At 40.1% G+C, this 21,736-nt stretch overlaps 1 protein-coding gene across 2 annotated transcripts in view; it reads left to right on the top strand.

Moving 5' to 3' along the window:
- Window positions 1–535: 535 nt before the first annotated feature.
- The window catches only part of JCAD (junctional cadherin 5 associated), a 60,346-nt gene continuing 39,145 nt past the window's right edge, over window positions 536–21,736 (top strand). The window contains exon 1 of one of the 2 annotated variants that reach the window (XM_072412667.1): window positions 536–620. The gene's annotated coding sequence lies outside the window, so the exon portion shown is untranslated. Of the gene's footprint in view, window positions 621–1,328; window positions 1,388–21,736 lie in introns of those variants that run through there. The other variant, XM_072412668.1, reaches the window with a different exon arrangement.

The following is a 21,736-nucleotide window of genomic DNA, read 5'->3' as shown; positions in this document are numbered from 1 at the left end:
TTGCATACACTAAGAATGAGACGATCATTTAAACTGGTTTTTACTTATTGATGTGAAATTAATCAATGGTAAATGTTATTTTTTTTGTATTGATTTCTTTAAATTAATATTTTATATTTACCAATAATTATGTATTTTTTTTTTAGAGGGGGGTTGTATCAAAATCAAAAACACTTTTTTGTAACAATCAATATCCATTCATTGCATCTGATTTTTTTTTAAATTTAATGTGAAATATAGATCACCGATCGTGTGAATGGCTCGCCAAAAAAACGCAACCGAATGACTTATAAATAAAGAGCGGTAATGTAGCGCATAGTCAACGCGCAGCATCCGACTCCTCCCATGCTTTATATTTTACATTCCGCCTAGGATGGAGCTCCGAATGCCATAAACGCCGCCCAGCGCGTTTCAACTTTACCATTTTTGCACCTTTAAAACTTTCAGACTGGCTGCAAAATCATTAAGCCGTCGAGGGAACCTTATCCTCTTGTCGCTGCTTTTCCAAGTGGCTGCATTTACTAGGCATGCTCACCAGTAGCTTCATGCAGTGCTAGATTACAATTCTGGAGCTGCTGCACACCAACTAGACGGGGATGCAAGCATGGGGGACCCACAAGGTAAGTCCTTGCCTTTCCTCAATGTTTCCTGACACACCAGCAATTCTGCATCGCAGACATGCATGAGCAATAGAAGGGGTGGGGGGGAGAGAGACCATTTAATCCGCCAAACTAATTGGAAGCCCACGAAATGAAAATCAGCGAAAGCTACGACAGAGAGAGGGGGGAAGAAATACAAAAAGAAGGAGCCAGTCAGCAGCTGCTTGTGATGAAGTGGATCTAAGTTTCTTTATAGATATTTAGGCATCTGGGAAGATTTGTCTGCTGATGGCACAGTGGTCACCCAAGGGTGTGCCCCCCTTTCCCAAAACCTTCTTGTCCCACTGTGCCCAGATGGGTCCCTACGCGTACAAGTGCGCCTGACAAGATAACCTTCAATTTTTCAGAAACAAGTGACGGAGGGATCCAGACGTGGCTCCGATCCATGGCACAGGCGGGCACGCTGCCATTCATTCTGCAAATTTGGGGGCTTTTTCTGTAGAGTGGGGGTGGCCGGTATTTTCTTTGGAGTTTAGAAGCGGTGTTGGTATATGAAGCATTTGTGCACATTTTAGACTGGGGACATGTTGGGGGGTGGGTTTCGGGCACAGAAATTACAGTAAGGGCAAAGTGCTGCCCAGCCGCCGGACCAAGGGGGGCAACGCTGCCTGGCATGGTGGTGGAGTTGCCACAAAGTGAGCCTCGCCTACGAGGTGCTGCCATTTACTGAGACATATCATGCTGAACCTCTGGTTTCAATATTTTCCAAGTCACTGACCTTTTAGCAGGTATGTAAGGATGTTGGCATCACTTGTCTGAATCTGGAGGAAGCCAGGCAGCTGGCATTCTCTAAATCTGGGCAGCCCTTATTTTACTGTCAGTTCCCTTGAAGCTGAAATAGAAAGTCAGAAAAAAGTCAGCGTTGTTGTTAGGGGTCATGGAGCCGGCATTGAAGCCATTCATTCCATAGCAGCCAGGCATGTAGCATTTCTAGCAATGGCAGCCTCCAGGTTATATATAGGGAAGGGTCCTTTTAGGAGGGTTTGTGGCTGGCACTGTCTGTGAGATTGATCATTTGTCTTCTGCATGGATTGTAGTCCTTGGGTTCAGGTCAGAGTAATGCGAGAGGAGGCTGCGTTCCGTATCCATGGAATGTTTGGATTAGATCTTTGGCTGGAGAATTATTGTAGGAACTACCTGTGTGTGAAATCACTTACAGGGACAACCTACCTGCTAGGAGGCTCAATCTGTTCATTGTGGCATTCATCTCTTTCTAAATTCTTGTTGTTGCCGGGGTAGTTAAGATAAACCTAATGCAGGTCAGTGTGTTGCCTCTGCTTTTTAAAAAATGGATGCTGCTTGAGCCAGAATCATATGACATGAGGCTGCAGACCCACCCAGAGACACCGTGATCAGCCTGAATCTGCAGCTCTATGAAACATATATACATCTCTTGCTATCATTAGCATGTCCCTGGTGATATAAAGGCATCATATATTATAGCTACAGATTCTTTCACATTAATATTTTATATACATCTGGAATCACAATCTTTTCTTACCTCCCATGCTGCAGCTTTCAGACTTTCATAGGATTTGGAAGCTAGTTAGTCTCTGATGCTGACTGGAGGAAAGAGCAGAGCGACAACTTGATCAGTGTGCTGCTGCCCCATCCTTATCCAATCACAGACCAGGACCGGCCATGGATCTACCTATATTGCAGTAAATTGTGCATGCAGCATCAGACTGTGTTGTCCCATGCACCTTATTTACTGGCAGCTGCTTTTGATGCTTCTGCAGCTCCTTATTGCAGGACCCAAAACCAGCACAGACAAGGACTTGATTTTGTAGCTGATAGGTCAGTTTTTGCTGCTCCCACACCCCTTGGTGTATGGCTGTTGTTGATCTGATAATATTATACTATATTTATATAGCACCAACATATTACACAGCGCTGTACATTAAATAGGGGTTGCAAATGACAGACAGATACAAACAATGACACAGGAGGAGAAGAGGACCCTGCCCAGAAGAGCTTACAATCTAAGAGATTTAGGGATGGGTAGGTCAAAGGGTTAATAATACAAAAAAGAATAAAACACAATACAATACACATAACACAGCCATGCTGATATTGATGCAGCAAAGGGAGGGAGGACAACCTGGGGACATCTCTGGACCATCCATGGACTACAATTCCCAGAGACCTCGCCCCCCATGGTTTATAGACATGGATGTGTGCCGTGTCCTGCATCCATAGCACACTGTGATGTCCTGTGTCTCTATAGAGGTTGTCACTCCACCAAGACTCCCCCAGCCAATCACTGAGTGTATCTGGAGGAGACTGGCCAATCACAGCAGCCAGGAGTTTCTCACGCTCCTTCAAATCTGCCTTTTAAAGCCACACATTTCATTTGCCTTGGATACAAAGTATCCTGATCATACATTCCTGATTTCTAGAGAGATCATGGAAATGTCATGGTGTCCCAGCACCGTCAGCATCTCCGTACTCATCACATGATAATCACAGATAAGGAATACATGTACGATGATTGGCGTTCTCCTGGGGACTAATATTAATAATATTATTATTATTATTATTATTATTAATAAACAGGATTTATATAGCGCCAACATATTACGCAGCGCTGTACAAGAAATAAGGGTTGCAAATGGCAGACGAAAACAGACAGTGACACAGGAGGAGAGGATCCTGCCCCGAAGAGCTTACAATCTAGGAGGTGGGGTAAACACAGCGTTTTTTGGGGTAATTTGGGGATTTGGATTTGATAGAAAGAGAATGAGATTAGTCGGGGTCATGAGAAGCTGTATAATAAAGTGGAGCTCTGGGATAATGCTCTGTACAGACGTCAGATGATTGTCACTGGAAACGATCTTTTGTGATCGCAGTGACCAATGAAAGAATGATTGCTGTACAAACAGTGCGTTCTGCTTTATAGAAATAAGAGGAGGGAGAATGAACGAGTTGCACCCCGCTGTGCTTTCCTTCAGAGGAGTGCAAAGTAAACGTTCCCGATCAGTCATTCATCAATTGGCCGTGGAAGATCGATGAATGACATCAGGAGATTGCTGTACACGTCAGATTTTCACCCGAGACAAGCACGATGCTATTATTATTAAACAGTATTTATAGCACCAACATATTACGCAGCGCAGGGGTTGCAAATGACAGACAGATACAGACAGTGACACAGGAGGAGGAGAGGACCCTGCCCCGAAGAGCTTACAATCTAAAAGGAGGGGGAAGTAGCACACAATAGGAGGGGGATATGGATTGGTGGTTAAGTAGCGCAAGGCTATCCAAAATACATAGCAGCTCAGACAGCCAATCAAAGCTAGCGATACACAAATCAGTTTCATTACAATTAGTCTTTAATTGGATCGCCTTGTTCATTATAGACATTGATCGTAAATCAATCGATTGTACAGCCACACACTTCGTGCTGATGCTCGGTCCATTATTTAGTATGGATTCTGTATAATCAATCTAAATATTAATTAATCGTTATATTGATACTGATCAATCTTTTATAATGAGATAGCACACATGCTCCAAACACTGATACGGTCAGGTAGGATTGGCTGGGGTTTACTTTGATTCTGTGCTTGATATCGATCACACGGGTAACAATCATCTGACATGTGTACAGCAGTCCCTCCATATTGTTCACCAATCTGCCTCGGTAATTTAAACGACTGGAATGACCTGTCCCTGTTTGGGTGATTCCCCCACTCTAATTATTAATCAGCAATGTCACCAGGTAAAAACGAGCCCCATGGAGAATGAATCAGGGCAGCATGGTACTGGAAGGGGTTCACTGCTGATAGCTGTCACATGTGCAGATGCTGCTTCTTTAAGACCCAGCGATGCCCTGCGGTGACCAAGCAGCCAGCTGTAGGGAGCCTTGCAGAATTGTTGCATCCCATTGCAGGTATGACCCCCTCCTCATACAGCTATAGCTTCCCACACTATGCCCTATGTGGCCTGATTGTGCCATGGCAGTCATGAGCCCACATTTGTGAGGGTGTCAGGGACCGAATCACATGTGCACAGCTCTCTGTTGTATGAGAAGCAGCTGAAAGTTTTATTTTTATATTCAGTGATTTCATTTGTTTCACATTGAATGAAAACTGCCAAAAGACTAAAAGTTCCCTTCCTCCTTCTGAAAATGCCAGTCAACTGGCCATCATCTGATCTCCGGCTTCTAATTCCGCTTCACAAATATGCACATGACTATTTATAAACATTTTCATATAAGATTTACCCAAATTTTACTCATCATTTACAAATTTATATATATATATATATATATATATATATATATATTATGTATATATGTAAAGCAGTGAATCTGATATTCACTCAGACATTCCCTTGTGGGAATCTTCCGGGTCAATGTGTTTCAGTCGCAGTGTTTGGGAATTATTATTAATAATCTTATTATTAAACAGGAATTATATAGCGCCAACATATTATGCATCGCTGTACATTTAATAGCAAACGACAGACTAATACAGACAGTGACACAGGAGGAGGAGGAGACCCTGCCCCGAGGAGCTTACAATCTAGGAGGTGGGGGAAATATCAGAACCCCTGCTTTATAAATGGAGCCCTCAGAGTTTGGACTGTGGGTCATTACATTTCAATGTATTGAATCCAGAGGATGAGGATGACAGCTGCACATCTGCCACATGTCAGTAATATTAACTCACCTGCAGGCTTCTTTTAAGTCTGCAATAAACTCTACCAAATGCAGTAATCACTCAATGGGGTCTGTTTATAAAGCAGTGAATCAGACATTCACTAAAACATTACCTGGGGAGAACAAGTTACTGTTATTGAAACACATGAGCTTGGAAGATTCCCACATTCATTGCTTTATAAATAGACTCCAAAGCATTTTCTTTTTAATATCAGAATCTGTCTCTGGTATTAGCCTCATAAACTGTACATCAGCACCAGGAAACAATCAGAATTGACTACACTGCACATGTGCTGAGCAGGAACATGCTAACAGAAGGAGAGAACTAAGTGAGCAGCAGAGCGACTCATTCTTTTGCTGCTGCTCCTTTATTGTCCATTCAGTATGCTGGAGTCATGTTCTTCCCAAAGCTGCATTGCCAGTGCCATGTGGGTGGCTGTACTGTCTGGTAGAAGTGTCTAAGAATAGCCAATCAGAATACAAATACTTTGCCTGAATTAGCAGTTCCCATTCTACATTTTGCTGTTTGTGTGAAGTTTCACCTTAAACCATTTCCGGCTGCTGGTTGAAGAAATCCGCCATCGGTTACTGGGTAACCCAAGGAGCGCATATGGATGCCTGAGTTCCAGCGCTCATTGCTATAACCCAGGGGTGCCACTCCTACAGCTTCCTTTTCCACTTGAATTTTTTCTCCTGCCAGCTTTTCTATACAGCAGGTAATACAAAGTTCTAAAGAAAACGCATTCACTGCGAGACCTCCCCCGCTCCCCAAGCATTTAGAACAAAACGTCTGCAGATCTGTATGCAGGCAGAACATACACAGAGGTACGCTGCTGTGCGCCCACAGAAAGAGGAAAACGCTGGTAATGCAAAGACGACGCAGATTCCGACCGCCAGGGCCCTTCCTGAGCATTGGTGGCCAAACGCATGCACAGGGCCGACGCCACCCAATGCCAATGGTGTCTGAAAACACAAATTCCATATACATAGCCCTCGGCTTTAAAACCCAGTACAGACGTCAGGGGATAGTTGCTGGAAATTACCTTTTGCAGCCATTTCCAATGACAGATCAATGTTTGAGCTCCGTACACACAGTGCCACTCTAATCAATAGGGAGGGGGGAGGATGAGAGAGCTGCACCCCACTGTGCTCTCCTCTATAGGGTTATTCATCAATCCATCATGGAAGATTGCTGAACAACATTGGGGTATCACTGTACCCATGTCAGAGATCAGGGGGACTGCTAAGCACCCAACTGTGCTAGCTTCACTTAACAAGCATCAGGAAGTAAAAAAAAATATTGAAAAAAAAAGAGATTACCATTAAATTAGAATTGAATTGGAATTTGCTTTCTCTTCCCATTTCTTGTTGAAAGCCCTTGATTAATGTACTTACTACTCCCAGTGAATTCGGTGCTGTCTTGGCTTCGTCTTCCCTCCGGGGCTCCCCGTTCTGTCCCATGCTGCCATCTGCTTTCTGGGTTCTTCATGACATCACCTGATCTTCCACTGCACATGCATGAGATATGGTGACGTGTCTTCCTCCATAATAGTGCTAATCTCAGTGCACATGTGTGAGATTTGAGGAAAGCCCCTTATGGCGTATGCTTGATCTCAGGCATGGGCAGGAGGAACATCCTGCAGCCTCCAGGGGTCGGTGGTATATAGTAAGTATCCAGGACGCTGCGGGTTTCCTCTTTAGTCTTTACCACATATAAAGACAGAAGGGGTGTGAAATAAAAAAAAGTTAAAAAAAATAACAAAACTTTTTTTTCATTATGGCGAAGACAATGCAACCCTTTTACATGATGTTCTGATATTTGGTCCCCTATAAAGAAACATTAAATAATAGAGATCAACTTTTCTTCCAATAACATAAATGCTTATTTGGAGATTTGTCTTTTTGTTTGCCGCAGGAACATTCTGATATTTTTACAAGTGAAGGGACCCTCACCATGACACTTTTTGTGTGGCTGCCGGATGTTAGACTTTTCAGAAAGACAATAGGTACATAGTATTAGTTTGTATTTCCTGTAACAGGATATGGATCTGTACATTACGCCTCACCTTTGATATGGAGAACAATTATTGGGGAATTGTGTGCAGGGATAGATTTAGGGCCCTAGACAAATATGAAGTTGGGGCACCAAATGCACAGCATTCTAGGTCCCAACAAATCCTGCAATTCTGATATTTGTGCTCCTGGAGAAGGTGGGGACTTTGGGCAAATGGGCATTTTGCCCACCTGAAAACTGGCCTGGGTTGTGCATTGCAATTTCTATGTATATAGCGTTATGACATTTAGTGTGGCTGGTGCCCCAATGCAAGCTTTTGCATCAAGCAGGCCATTCAGAATGTAAGAATTGCAGCATACATAATGAAAGAAAATCTAGTGCAGGCTGAATTTCTTAAGAAGTATTGCACTGAATTCTGCAACACTGCACATTTGCAGTAACATGTGTGAATTTAGGTACAACCAGGTGTAAATAGGTTGTAGGCAATGATCTGTCAGTGTCTGCTAATTTGTATGATCTGGGCATTAAATACAATATTATGCTGACTCAGTAGTCTGTGATTGCTGAGAACCATCAGAAGAGAAATATATGGATACAATCCTAATCTAGGAGAAAGTAATTACCAAAGCATTGGTCGTCATATGGAATTTATAGAAAATATGAAATCCTTCTAAGCATGGGTGGTCAGCAGCAGCATCATTGAAGGTCAAGTGGCAGCCCTATAGGTCAATAAATATCCTCCTTACCGATTTATTGCTTAGTGTATGCTTACCTAACCTGAACCAGGACCTGTGCCATAACCACTGGAATTTTACAGATTTTTGGAGGGCAGGTAGTGTTTCTTTTTTCTTTTTTTTTAAATAAATTTTTTTTCATTAAAATTAAAGCACCAAGTGATGTCTGCCTATACCTTCAGCTCTACAAGAACACTGCTGACCCAACACAACTCTGTGCCTTTTAGTCTGCAACCTTCAGCACTACCTGGAATTTATAGGATATGTTTGCTCCCTCCCATTCCTCCTCCCATGGTCCATTTCTATGACAGTTAGCTTTAATGGCCAAAGCCCAGCTCAGTAGGGACCAGACAGTCTTTGAGAGGCCTAAGTTTTGTAATAGGAGGCTAGGGGTGTGCCTGTACCCTGACTTTCAGAACATTTGAATAGAGCCCCGGGGTTTCTTTTTGAAAAATGATATGTGCCCAGCATTATCTATTAGACCAATGTCCTCCAACTTTTGACAATAGGGAAAAGGAACACTTGACACTTCCCTGCCATACTTAAATTTTGAGAACCATAAAAAATGATTGGTTAAACAATCAGTGCTTTTTTTTACACCTATTTTTTCCTAATATTAGTTTATCAAAATACATTAAAAATAAAGGGTATATTGAAGGTTCTTTCTTCCAAAATACATAAGGTTGTGCCAACTTCTTGATATTGGTTAAAAATAAAAAAAAAAATAATGGGAGGGCGGTTGGTTGGGTTCCGGCAACTATTTTTTTAATATTATATGTGCATGTAGGAGTATATATTGTACAGGTATAACTACACAAATCACATAGAAGATAATCAAATAATACAAATGAAGATTAGTCCTGGCCCCATCAGTTTCCATGTAGTAAATAGGACGCTAAGCTAAATAGGTTTTTCCTATAGGTACTGGTAATGATAGGTTTCACAGAGCAGTAAAAGAGAGTGATATAGTGAGTTTGGTCTCAGGCCCCAATGCGTTTCGCCTTATGGGCTTCCTCAGGAGATTGTGAGAACCATCATATAACTATACAGGCATGTGGCTTTGGGATGGAAACAAATGTTGGTGCGGATGAAAAGTAAGGAATATAGAAGCCTCAAATGATGGGGTTCCAGTAATTTTGTACTTATATGAAGGCAGATATGCTCATATAATACAGGTAAGCGGTTTATGTAATTAATGTAAAGCCACAGCCTTTTATTAAAATAAAAATTGTAATACCTTAGAGGCTGGATAAGAGGTTTTGTGCAAAAGTTACATAATACTTTTTTTTAGTGATGTATATATCCACCCAAAGAATGGGACAACTGAGGAGGATAGAGGGACAGAGAGATCGGATCTGAGAGAGGGACAGTCCCTCCAAACCAGAGCCATTTGGAAGGTACCCAGAACTTCCAGAAGTTAAGTTTATACAGGTTCACTTTAACGTGAATGCAGCATCTGGGCCCAAATAGAATATCCACATCATTAAGCTTGTTTGTCACTGTGCAAGTGAAAGGCGGAAGATTGCTGCTATACAGCCAAAAACAAAGGCCAGGGGGAAACATTATCCAGTGTTGCAGAATAATTAGGCCTAAATTATACTTGAGTTTATTTCCCTTTTTAGAAATGTTAAAAGAGCACTAAAGAAACTGCAATGCTAAAAATATTTTACAGTTAGTCTATATTGGGCACGTTTAGTGCAAAGGGCAAAGCCGCAGTACAAAGTTTAATAAAGTATTCAGTTTTCTCTTTATTGTAGGAAATTTTTTATTGTAGAGAAGAATTTTGATTGGTGGATATTTGTTACCGCATTTTCCATACTCAGCAGCCTTGTGAGCATGAAAAAAGGCATTTATATTAATATTATTATTATCAAAACAGTATTTATAGTGCCAACATATTGCACAGCGCTGTACATTAAATAGGGATAGAATATGACAGACATATCCAATCAATGACACAGGAGGAGGAGAGGATCCTGGCCAGAACAGCTTTCATACATGGTATGCAAGATCAGCTTAGGACGGTGTAATGTCCAATATTTATATGCACTGAAATTAAATGTAAATTGTTATAAGCATGTTTAGGGTCATCTCATGCTGTTCTTTGTTCTATTTATTCTGTACAATAATATTTGCGTTATACAGCTTTAAAGTCTATCTCCATGCACAACACTTCTCAAAGTTTTACAATGCTTTGTGACTTCTTACCTTTTTTTGTAGTAGTTCTAGAGTTTTTTTCAAAAACTTATAGATGTATCATTCATTTTCCCTGGCTGATGCAGCGGGCTTCCAACGTGGCACAGCACTACATTTATGATAGACACCAGTGCTGGTGTTGCGTCTCTGTTCTTGCCACTGGTATCTCAGATTGGTACTCTAGCTGTAATTTACTTTTTAAAGTTCGTTCAACTTTTCCAGCTATCCAGCTATATGTGAAGCCCACTCAGTATTTTTTGTAAACCAACCCCATCAAAATTATATATTTTCAAAAACATTGTTTTCCCTGCTCCTGGTGCTGCCCACTACTAAGACACCCTTCAGAAATCCTGCACATGTGCATAGTGATAAAAGAGTGATACTTTACATAGCTAATATCACCAGTCTGCGTGAGTGCCAACCATGTTTCTTTTTGCCATCAGTGTCCAGTGATGCAGGCATTGTGCAGGGTCAAGCCATCACATCATGAGGAGCCCAAAAAAGTAATAATTTATGGCCAAAAACATAATGTGCTAATAATTTGAATTACTGATGCAGAAGAGTGTTGAAAGCTGTAGAGCAAAGTTCGGCAAACTCCGGCCTTTATGCCAGATACGGCCTAGTCGGTCGATTGTTCTGGCCTAATGCTCCCTGGCCCATCCAGCCTTATCTTGGCCGGCAACCCGTGGCAGAGCCAGGACAAACTACCAGAGCTGGAGCCGCCGGAGCTTCAGAGCCGCATGTGGCTCTTGAGCCTCTGTGTTGTAGCTCCTTTCCCCATTTACCGGGGCCGGCGTTAACACTTCCACCGCCGGGGTAAATAGGGAACATTCCCTCTCCTCCATATGCATTGCAGAGGAAAGAGACTTCAGGTGGCGTTCCTGGGGGGGGGGGGGGCGCCTTTCGGGGGGACTTGAGAGAGAGTCCGGCCTAGTGTGCTCCTGCCTACACGTGAAATGGCCTAGTGGCCAAAAAAGATTGCTGACCTTTGCTGTAGAGAGACAGCAGCAAATGATTTTTTGAGTTTAGGTCTAATTAAACTGTTTACAAAACCCACAACCACAGGTGGCATTTGTGAATAGCAGCAGAGATATGACAATGCTACCATGGGCATTTTAGAACAATAGGACCCATCTAGGAAAATTGAAAGCAAAAACAAACTGGGGGTGAAAAGTTTAGAAGAAACAAGTAGCTATGCAGGTAAGCAAGAAAAGCTACAATACTCACTACCTTGCCAGCACTATCATCTGACAGGCTAAGTTGGTTGGGACTCACCTTGGCACCAACATTATGACATCAGCATCACTTCACTGTTCCTGCACAATGTCTGTGTAGCCTTGGAAAGATTTGGGAATAAAGTTGAGACCCAAAAGGCCAGGCAAAGTTTAGACTTATATTAAGAAACAGCTGAGCTGAGATGCTTTTGAAAATATATGAAGCAAGCTTTTAGTATAAAATGTCTCTTTAAGTTGCAAGGGTAATTTTAGAGTATGATGGAAATGATGGTTGAATATCTGCTGTTGCATGGGAGGAACCCAGCCACAATCAAGTATGCCCAATCACTACCTCGGTGCAGGACCTATGCTAACAATTGGCTTCTTTTTAGGCAGGCATTTTTTAACAGGGTAAGAATAAAATTGGGGAAGAGTGGAATTTTCACCATGGATTAAGATGGGGCAGCTCAGCCCTCTGGCCCCTGGGCTTAGCTAGGGTAGGGTCTGAAGTCTCAACCAGGTGCGAACCTGGTTCTCAGTTGTCATTATTATTATTATTAATATTATGCAGTATTTATATAGCGCCAACATAATTCAGATACAAATAACAACGAAGAACCCTGTCCCGAAAAGTTGATGGAGTCCTCAGCAAGAGGAAATTCATGGAGAAGGGAACTAGGCTTCAAGACAGGAGCCCACAGATACTCGATTCGGAGCTGTCATTTTGATGGGGAGTAGCACTCCAGAAGGGAGACACTTCCCTCATCACTTGTTATGGATGACAAGTTCAGCAAGATTGCTCAGTTGGTCAGTTGGGTTAACCTAGAGCAGGGGTGCCCAACAGGTGGATCGCGGTAGATCATAAAGGCAACGCGAATAGATCGCAGAGCCCTGCCTTTCAAAAAAAACTCTACTGTGCACAGAAGTTTGTTTAGTCCAAGTTTTTGTTGTTGGTAGATCATTTTGACTTGGCCATTTGAAAAGTAGCTTGCAAGCCAAAAAAAGTGTGGGCACCCCTGACCTAGAGTGTATGTATACAAAGGGGATACCAATCCTGATTCCTCCTGAAAGGAGTTTTGTACTGTGAGCAAATTTTTAAAAGTAATACTCGTGGTACATAAAATGTACAGAAAAATTTGGTCTTTCCCCATTAAATTTCATGGGAAATAGGCTTCTTCAGGGGATGTATAGAGCACCTTTAGTCTACTAAGCACACTCTATACATCCCCTGAAGAAGCCTGTCAGTGAAAAGCACTGCAATATGAGAAGTTGTTTGTACTTCTACTCGGCTTTAGGGATGTCTAGCCTAACTAGGTCTATTTCCCCATGACATTTAATGGGGAAAAAAACAAAATATTTTGTACATTTCGTGTACCACAAGTTTGCCTATTACTTTTAAGAATTTGCTCACAATGCAAACCTTTTTGCCTTTTTTCTGTTTTTCCTTATACTTAGAGTGTAGCCTTTGGGATTCTTTACGACACACTCACAGGAAGAAATCTGGTAAAACTCAGCCGCTCCTATGGGGGTGAGTGCTACACTCAATGGGAGTACTGCAATGGGGTCACTGTAACAACCAAAGAGTGATGCATACAAAGAGAAAAAGTTCTGCATGTAAAAAGCAGACATTAGCACATATTTTTCTTCTTTCATGGGAATATCTTTATGCCATCAATGAGAAGAAAGAATGAAATACCATACAGCCGAATAATGTTTAAAGTTTATATAATTAAGTGAATAAATGCTTAAACGAATTATGTTTAAACAACATATTTTTGGCAAAGATTTTACACCTCATGCCAGTTTATTCTTCTTAAACCAGGACAAACTTTCAAGTTTTAATGAACCTGGCCACAGTCCATCCTAATTACCCTAAGGGACTGAGCAGCAGGAAACAATTGTTCTCTTGTTATTCTCTTTATAAAAGCGTGTTGACCCAACTCAGGACCGTATCCCTAATTTTGTTAGGGCTAACCACAAGCTTCGGTTTATTTGGATTTACACCACTTTAGTGGAAAAGATTATCTCATTTGCTGAAAATCCTATTCACTATTGTGTGCTTCGCCTTAACATGGCTTGAACGTGTAGAGTATCATGGGGAAACTTGTTCACTTCTTCCATCCACAAAGGAAATTACTGTATGTCTAAAGTTAGGCGTAAAAATGCTTTAGGTGAAAGAGAGCTCTACAAATACAGAACACATGTGGTCAGTTAGAAGTAAGCAACATGTTTTAAAATACACCTGCTAGTATAGAGATTTAAAACTTATATTCTGTAATAAAATCCAATGTCAGGTGCCGACATGGCTCTATAAACAGCCATTAATATTAATATCAAACTCTGTATGCAAACAGTAATCACCATGCATGGCCACAGCCTCTGCCTTTCCTCTTGCTGTCTTGCTATTAATAAATGAGGCTGTATATATATTTGGTCAATAATAATGACTAGGAGGGGTGAGAGGATGATTATTAGAACTGATGAATACACAAGGTGGAGGTTGCAAATAAATAAGCTTTGATATTTGGGGCTCCCAAAGTGCTGTACAGAAGATCAAACAAGATATTCATTTTTTCGAAATGTTTAATTTATAAAACAGGTAACTAAGCCAAAAACATAATGATTGCTTGCTTTATTCTTCAGCCAGCCAAGACTCATAACTCTCCCTTTTCTTGCAAAAAGGGATACATGCAGAGTTCCTAGGTGACCAATGTGAGAGGGGTCCAGGTGTGGAGAGGTGATTAGTGCAAGAAAGGCGAACAGTTTAAGAAAGGTGCATTGAGCAAGGCAGAGGTAATAAGTGTGTAAGAGGGGTGCAAATATGAGCAGTGTAAGAAGGGTACCCAGTGGGTGCAGAACTGAGCAGTAATGTCCAAAGGTAACCAGCTGAGGAAGGGGTGCAGGTGTATTTAATGCACAGCACTGCGTAATATGTTGGCGCTATTAAAAACCTGTTTAATATTATTATTATTATTATTATTATTATTATTATTATTATTACTAATAATAATAATGATAATAATAATATTAGATAGGTGCAGAGGGTGCTGAGAGTAGAAGTAGTCAACAAAGGCTGTGGAGGTAAGCCCTGATGGAAGAGGTGCAGAGATAAGCCATGGAAAATGGAGCAGAGGTGGGTTTATGTCACCCCTGATTATTTCAATGCACATTATTTTAAAGCAGGATCCGAAGCAATTGTGGCACATATATGCTGTGTTTATAGTAAGTATGCTTGGATTTTAGTTAAGTCTGCCAGTGGTCATACAGAACTGGAAGTGCTATCTTCTTGGTAAGCTGCCAAGGAAGCTGGGGGCATAGTGTCCCTGAAGAGGATGTGAGTATAGCAGATTTCAAAATTTCTTTTGGGTCAAATATTTCACCATACACAAGTTGCCATCCCTTAGCTATAAAATGCTTTCAAATATTTTTATACAGTCTTTCATAAGGAGTTCTGTATAGGAAAGCACAAGTACAAAGACTACCACTGGTGATGCTTCTTCTGATTATACCATAACTGCCATTCTAATCCAGCAGTTTCAGTGCTTTCATATTCTAACTTGGATCAAATACACAGATTTACAGATTAGTAGTCACAACTTTCTTTATCGACATGCATGTTGCAGGCCAGTATTTTAGAACCTCAAGTATGGCATTTTAGAGAATCTATGCAATGGCATCCCCTGTACTCCTCTTGGTACATTAACCCGTTTATCTACTAGTATGTCTTTGGACTGTGGCAAAAATAGAATCAGCCAGTGGAAAACCAATACAAACATAGTGAGCAATTGGGAATGCTAGATAGCTGTAAAGTGAAGTACTTGAGATTTGTTTATCTCTATATTTGACCTACACATTCCATGCGTGCTAGCAGACAGAGCATAACAGTGCTGGATCACCCAGGTTCTCCCAAGATAGTCTATCTTCTCCAGTGTTAAGGAAGCTTTAATAAAATCAAGTCCATAGTGTGAAATGGTCCTAAAAAATTGTATTTTGGACAAAAAAAATTACTATCTGTCACTATCTTCAGTGTGGCACAACACAAGTACCTCAGTCTTTCCAAGCAGCTTCCAGGCTGTAAATTACTATCATTTTGCACAAATCAATACAGGGGTCCAAGTGACTACTTGAGGGTCACCAGACTTGAAATTTGATGCAAATTGACCATGCCTGTTATTAACTTTTTGAAAAGATAAAACTTGCACATAGTTCTGGGGACCTATAGAGTATAGCAAAGGTATATATGTCAGTGATGAGCAGACACCTGGGGGTGCTTGGAACAGTAATTAGGGTTGTCTGTGAAGGTTTGTTAGATTCGGGCAATAATATAGCTGGTAGTATTTGTTTGTAATAAACTCCTATCTTTATATTTTTATCTCAACAAAATAAGCCCAGTCAAATATATTTTTGAAGTTATACATGTTAACATATAGTATTGGATATAGTAATAGTATTTCATGTTTTTCCTAAGTAGAGAATTATGCATTTGATTAATTTATATTAATTTTAACTTATTTAGACAGCGAATGGCCAGCAGTATTCCTTGGGACTTTAAATTATTGATGTCAGTCCTTGCCTACACTAATGAATTAAACTTTCCTACCAGGTTATAAGGACACATTTATGTAATGGCCAGTTTGGTTGAAAGTTTAAACTTTTAAACCATTTTTTTGTGCAATGAAACAGGAGGACTGAAATAAATTTACACAAACTTGGGAAGAGAGAGAGAGGTATTCCTAGTGTGAATTTAATGCAGGACCACAGCATTGCAAGGCCACAGGGTTCACATGATCCGTTTACCATTTTCATACACATATCATAAACTTTTGTTACTTTGTGAACCTGTAAATTGGGTGGTAATGCTATGCATGAACAAATAACACTGAAAGGTGGCTTTTCTTGGGCAGCGCTCTAGCATCTTTGCATCCACTATATGTGGGTAGCGAACTAGCAAGTGGACAACAAATGTCTCTATCTTGGATACCTTGTGCAATGAATGGAAAATTGTGATAATACATGGGCAAAACGATAAAATTATAGCAATACACAAGCAGCCAATGAAGAATGTTGGCAATACCCAAGCAACAGTTGTGACAATTCATAGGCAATGGGACTATAATAATGATAATTCATTGGCAACAGACCAGAAATCTTGGGCATTTAGTATATGGAAAATTTTGAAAATACATGTGCAACACATGGGCAATCATGATGATAGTTAGGCAACAAGTGGCCAGTTGTAACATTACACAAAAATTAAGAAATGGGTGGTGTGGACAATGCATAGATGACTGAAGATGTTGGAGAAGCAGTGAATAACATGAAGTAAGAGAGAGATTAGTCAAGTCAAATAAATGGTGCAAGGACTAGGCAACCCAGTAAAAGAATTTTTTGGATGTGTGCATTTCTCTTAGTGAAAGCATACGTTTCCTTACAAAGTTCATTTTGACTGATAGACTGGACAAACTGCACTTTGGATTTAGCAGTAGTTTGTTCATCCCTGAACATGTTTATAGTAAATGTGTAATACAGCAGACAAGGTTGGAATTTCAAAGCTAGTGGAAGCGGATAGAAACATTGAATAAAACTGAAAGCCATTGGTGGGTTATTATTGATTTTTGACCTATGGTTTTGCTCTTTAAATTTAAAAGCGGTAGCAAGCAAGAGCCAATTGATAGGTACTTAGATGAAGCAGGAAAGGTTACAATATCAGTCACATTTTTTGACTGTGTGGACCCCATTAGGAAGATTAATTTCCCTTGACTGAAGTTCTCCCACTTACTCTTTTCAGTTGAAATGGAAATTTGGAATTCTAGCTAGAGATGGGCTTTAAACAAAGTATTAGAAGATATAAATGAATAATCCACTATGCAACCATATTGTGTCCTAAAGTACAGCCTAAATAAAAAAAGAACATGCAAGCATGTACACCCTTTTTTGCACAATGGACATGCTATGCCTCTTCTGCATTAAAACTTAACTATCTGTTTGCAATCTTGTGCATGAGCAGTCGAGTGTAGATTCCCGGCACCAAGGTATGCTGGGATTGAAAGAGTTTGCATGTCATTCTGGCCTGGCTAAACAAGATCACAAAGCCAAAAAAAGGACAGGTTAAAAATGTAAGGTTTGGTGAAGGACTCATGGAAGGTGAGACTGGTTCTGCTTTAAGCCTTGAGGACATCTGCTTCTATCCTCTGACATTACCCAATTAAACTTAATATAGGTTTTCTGTGGACCAGTGATAACTTTTGTTGCTGGCATGACAAAGATAATATTAGGACTCTATTAAATGTTTTCAGTCCTAAACTTTTGAAAACCCATAGGTATAAACAAAAAAATGTAAAAGGGACATGTCTGGGTAGCAATATGTCATCTATTCTTAACTACTGGGGGAGTCACTGAGCTGGAATAGGCATATGGGTTGTAATACTTCACTTGTATGTATTGATACAAGATGGTAACCAAAGCCCCAAAAGTTGTACCATTAAAAACAAGTCAAACGTGGAACCTTCCACCGTAAAACCCTAGTCAAACATTGGTGGTTATTCAACCTCCAATCTAATACCACATTTTTCACCTAACATTCAGTTAGTTATGATTCAGTTCAGTCCCTAACATTTACCTAATGGGTGGCTCTGTATGCTAGAATCTGTCAGGGTTTCAGGCGAGCGCACAGTCAGAAGTCAGGCAAGGATCAGTACAGATACGGTATAGATACCACAGTATGAAAGAAGAGTCAAACACAAGTCAAACTGGATCCTAATGGTTGTAGTGGGCAAGATAGTCTGCAGTTTTTATTTTAACTTTGGCCATTTAGAAGTCTAGCGGAGGCCCAGAGTAAGATCAGGGAACAACTCACAGGCTGTAGCCATGCATCCCTGCCAATACAATGGATTAATTTCTCCTCCAAACCCATCTCGGTAGTGGGATGTGCTTTCCCCGGCCATGTGGTTGGGTAGACAAGGCAGCAGATCAGCTCCAGACAGTGAGTACAGCCTGCTGAACTATACACTGGCATGTGGGAGTGCTAGGATCGATGTAACCATGTGCATCTTTCCTGACAGGTTCCCTTTAAAGCCAAGCATTTCATGTGATACAATGTGATATTGTAACTGGGGGCAGTCAAATCATTCACTTTGTAAACATTACTTCTTATCTTGTTTCCCTTATGCTTGTACAGGAACTTTATATCTCAATCATTCCCTATGACTTCCCTTGATTTACTGTGGGAAAATCAGACTTGCACAGGCATAACATTTCTTAAACACAGTCTTGCCCACATAATAGAGATGGTAGTCATATATTATAAAATTACTTTAGAAATAAATGGTGTCCTATCTGCCAAGTGGGCACATAGAAACTCAAACTGTTCACATTTCAAGGGTATTACCAATTATTTTTGTTCTTGATACTCTGTATTGATAGAGGGCCTACTGAGAACCCCATGCATGATCTCATGAGATCATTCCAGTTGCTGGTCCATTGATCCCATTTTTATTGGGACCATTAGCAGTTATTTGTGCATAAATACCTGGGTTTTTCTTGATATTAGTTTAAACAGGAGAACTTGCTTATGGGAGAAGAGCCCTCAAGCTAATAACTTTTGTTGCAACTCCATCATCCAATAAACAGACTTCAGGTGTGGAAGCGATACCATAATGTATTCCACAACTGTAAAAGAGAAGTGGCATCCTGACTGTGCAGTTTGGCACAGCTATAGGAACCACCAAAGTGGCAAGACAAACTATTAAATCCGTTGCCATATAATACAGCTGACATAATCGTAACTCTATATTTAGCGGTTAACTTGAAGTTCACCTTTAAGAACAGGACACAACATACTTAAAACAGCTGATACAATAATACAAACATGGTTTGTTGTGAAACAATAAAAGATAACAACTTGTATTTTAACGACTTGATGGCAGGCTTGCAATTCCTATACTTGAAACTGTCCAGAAATATAACAATTTGTCTCCTGTCAGTACATTTTTTTATTTGGTTGTAGATAACCCGCATTCATCCTGAACCCTCTTAGCTGTTCTTGGAAGCATTAAAACCTTTTCGGTATCAGGGAGTAATAGTTCACATACCTCTATGTGATTTATAGTAAGTAGAAGTCAGTTCTGTGTTTTGGCACAGACAGTCTCCAAGGTTGTGCAATTAAGATAAGAGAAGGAATCTTGTTTCCTAATGCAGATCTCTCCAACATGGGCTCACAGGGGTGGCACAAACTAGATTCTTGAGTAAGGGTCAGAACTGACATATGCATTTTAGTCTGAAGGCCATTATTAGAACATAACTCCAGAAGCCTTGGCATTTTGGTTCATGTTAAGGTCAAGCATGTATCTTTTCAGGAATAGCTTTGGAATATCCATGATAATCAACCTACCAGAAGCCATATATTTGGGTGGAATATCACATAGAGTACATCGAGAATCTGCAATCTGATAATTCTGGTATTATTTTTATTATATTTTGTCCAATACCTATAATAGTTTTTAAAATGTAAAACATTTGCATAAAGTAGTTTGTAAAAGGACTGCAAAAAATTGCTCAACCATAGACCCCTCTGCTGTGGGTACAGTCAATCAATACAAGCGTTGGCATTGCACAGTAATATCGAATGGAGAAAAAAGAAAGAGGTTTGAGGCTCATAAGTTTTTCATGCAAAGGGTGAAGTCTATTGATTAATTATTTAGTACATAAGCCATCGAATACACATAAACATATAATGTTTCTGTCCTGTTAATATTTAACAACACAGAATATTTATACATACTATACAGTATGATTTTTTTCACAAGATAGTAAACATAACCAAATAACCGTTCAAAAGACCGTGCCGTGGCGCGCAATGATCCGACACGTTTCACCACGAAGGGCTTCCTCAGGGATAGATAATAATACATGCTTAACGGTCTGTTAAGTATAAAAATGTAATAGGTCACGGATAGCATAGTGAAAGATTAAACATTTTCAGATAGTAAATCCATCAAATAGCATACAACAATAAATTGAATAGAGTTATGACAAAGTATACAGAGACATTCTAAGGATAGAAAATATTTAAGGGTAATCTGTAAGTATGACTAGAGTCAAAAAATGCCTCTGAGTATGTTCAGAGTGATTAATTCAGAGTAATTAGTTCAGACGATATTTAAAGAGTTGATAAATCAAATAATGCTACTATTTTTTAAACAGAGGAGCATATATGGATATATAACATTGTTACTCACGTACCCGTAGTTAGGAACATGCCCCACAAGGGGAGTGTATGTATGGAGTCCCTGCTGGTGATAATGCTGAATATGAATCATAAAGTATGATTAGGGATACAAATATAGAATAGGGGGTAAATTTTAAAAGATGAAAAACTTATGAGCCTCAAACCTCTTTCTTTTTTCTCTATTCATTCATACTTAAATACTACATAGGGGGGGCTCACTATAATCAAACTATACATTCATATAGTGAGGAGCAAACCCCATTCTATACAACTGCACAGTAATAGCCATATCTGCCAATCATTACGGTTCTGTTTAGTTGCCAAATGACCACAGTGGAAACAATTCTGCAATTGTATGACCACTTACTGTTCCTGACAATCTAATACTTTAGAGGATACCTGCCGGGTTTGAAAATTTTGTCTTTAGCAAGTCAAGGTAAATGTGTTAGACCCAAAAGTCAAGCCAAATGGAAATCAACAATTATAGTAGATAGAAGGCCAATTGCACATATGGACCATCAAGAATGTTTTTGGTCAAGCACCTTCAAAGCACTGAACAATGTACATTTGTAAAATTTGGTGCTGGCATTGGAAAGAATGTAGTTTGATAAATGATATGCAGATGGTGTTGGTGCACACTTTAAGTAAGAACATTTGGGAGGCGTGGGTGGGCATGCCGACATTAGAGAAGCCATGAGCTGAGTCTCCAAACCATGAAGACAGTGTGTCAGATTTATTAAAGACTGGAAAATGGGATGGGATCTAGTTTTCTAGATCACTCATGCTCTTCTAGGATAGTCTATCTTCTTCTGTCTTGGAGAGATTTATTAATTCATGTCTAATATGAATTGACATAACCACAGTGGGCCGGCTTGGATAAAAATACGGAGGATGTCAATACCGTGGTCCTGTTGTCAATATTCTTTTTCCACTGCTGCAAAGATTCAATAATATGGACAAATAAGTGGCCATTAAAATCAGCCCCGATAACCTACAGACCACACTGATAAAGTTATGAGTATGGATAGCT

The sequence above is a fragment of the Pyxicephalus adspersus genome, chromosome 5, assembly GCF_032062135.1.
Source record: "Pyxicephalus adspersus chromosome 5, UCB_Pads_2.0, whole genome shotgun sequence".
Taxonomy (NCBI): Eukaryota; Metazoa; Chordata; class Amphibia; order Anura; family Pyxicephalidae; genus Pyxicephalus; species Pyxicephalus adspersus.
Note: the sequence above shows the minus strand (reverse complement) of the source record. Positions and strands in the feature narration are given on the sequence as shown.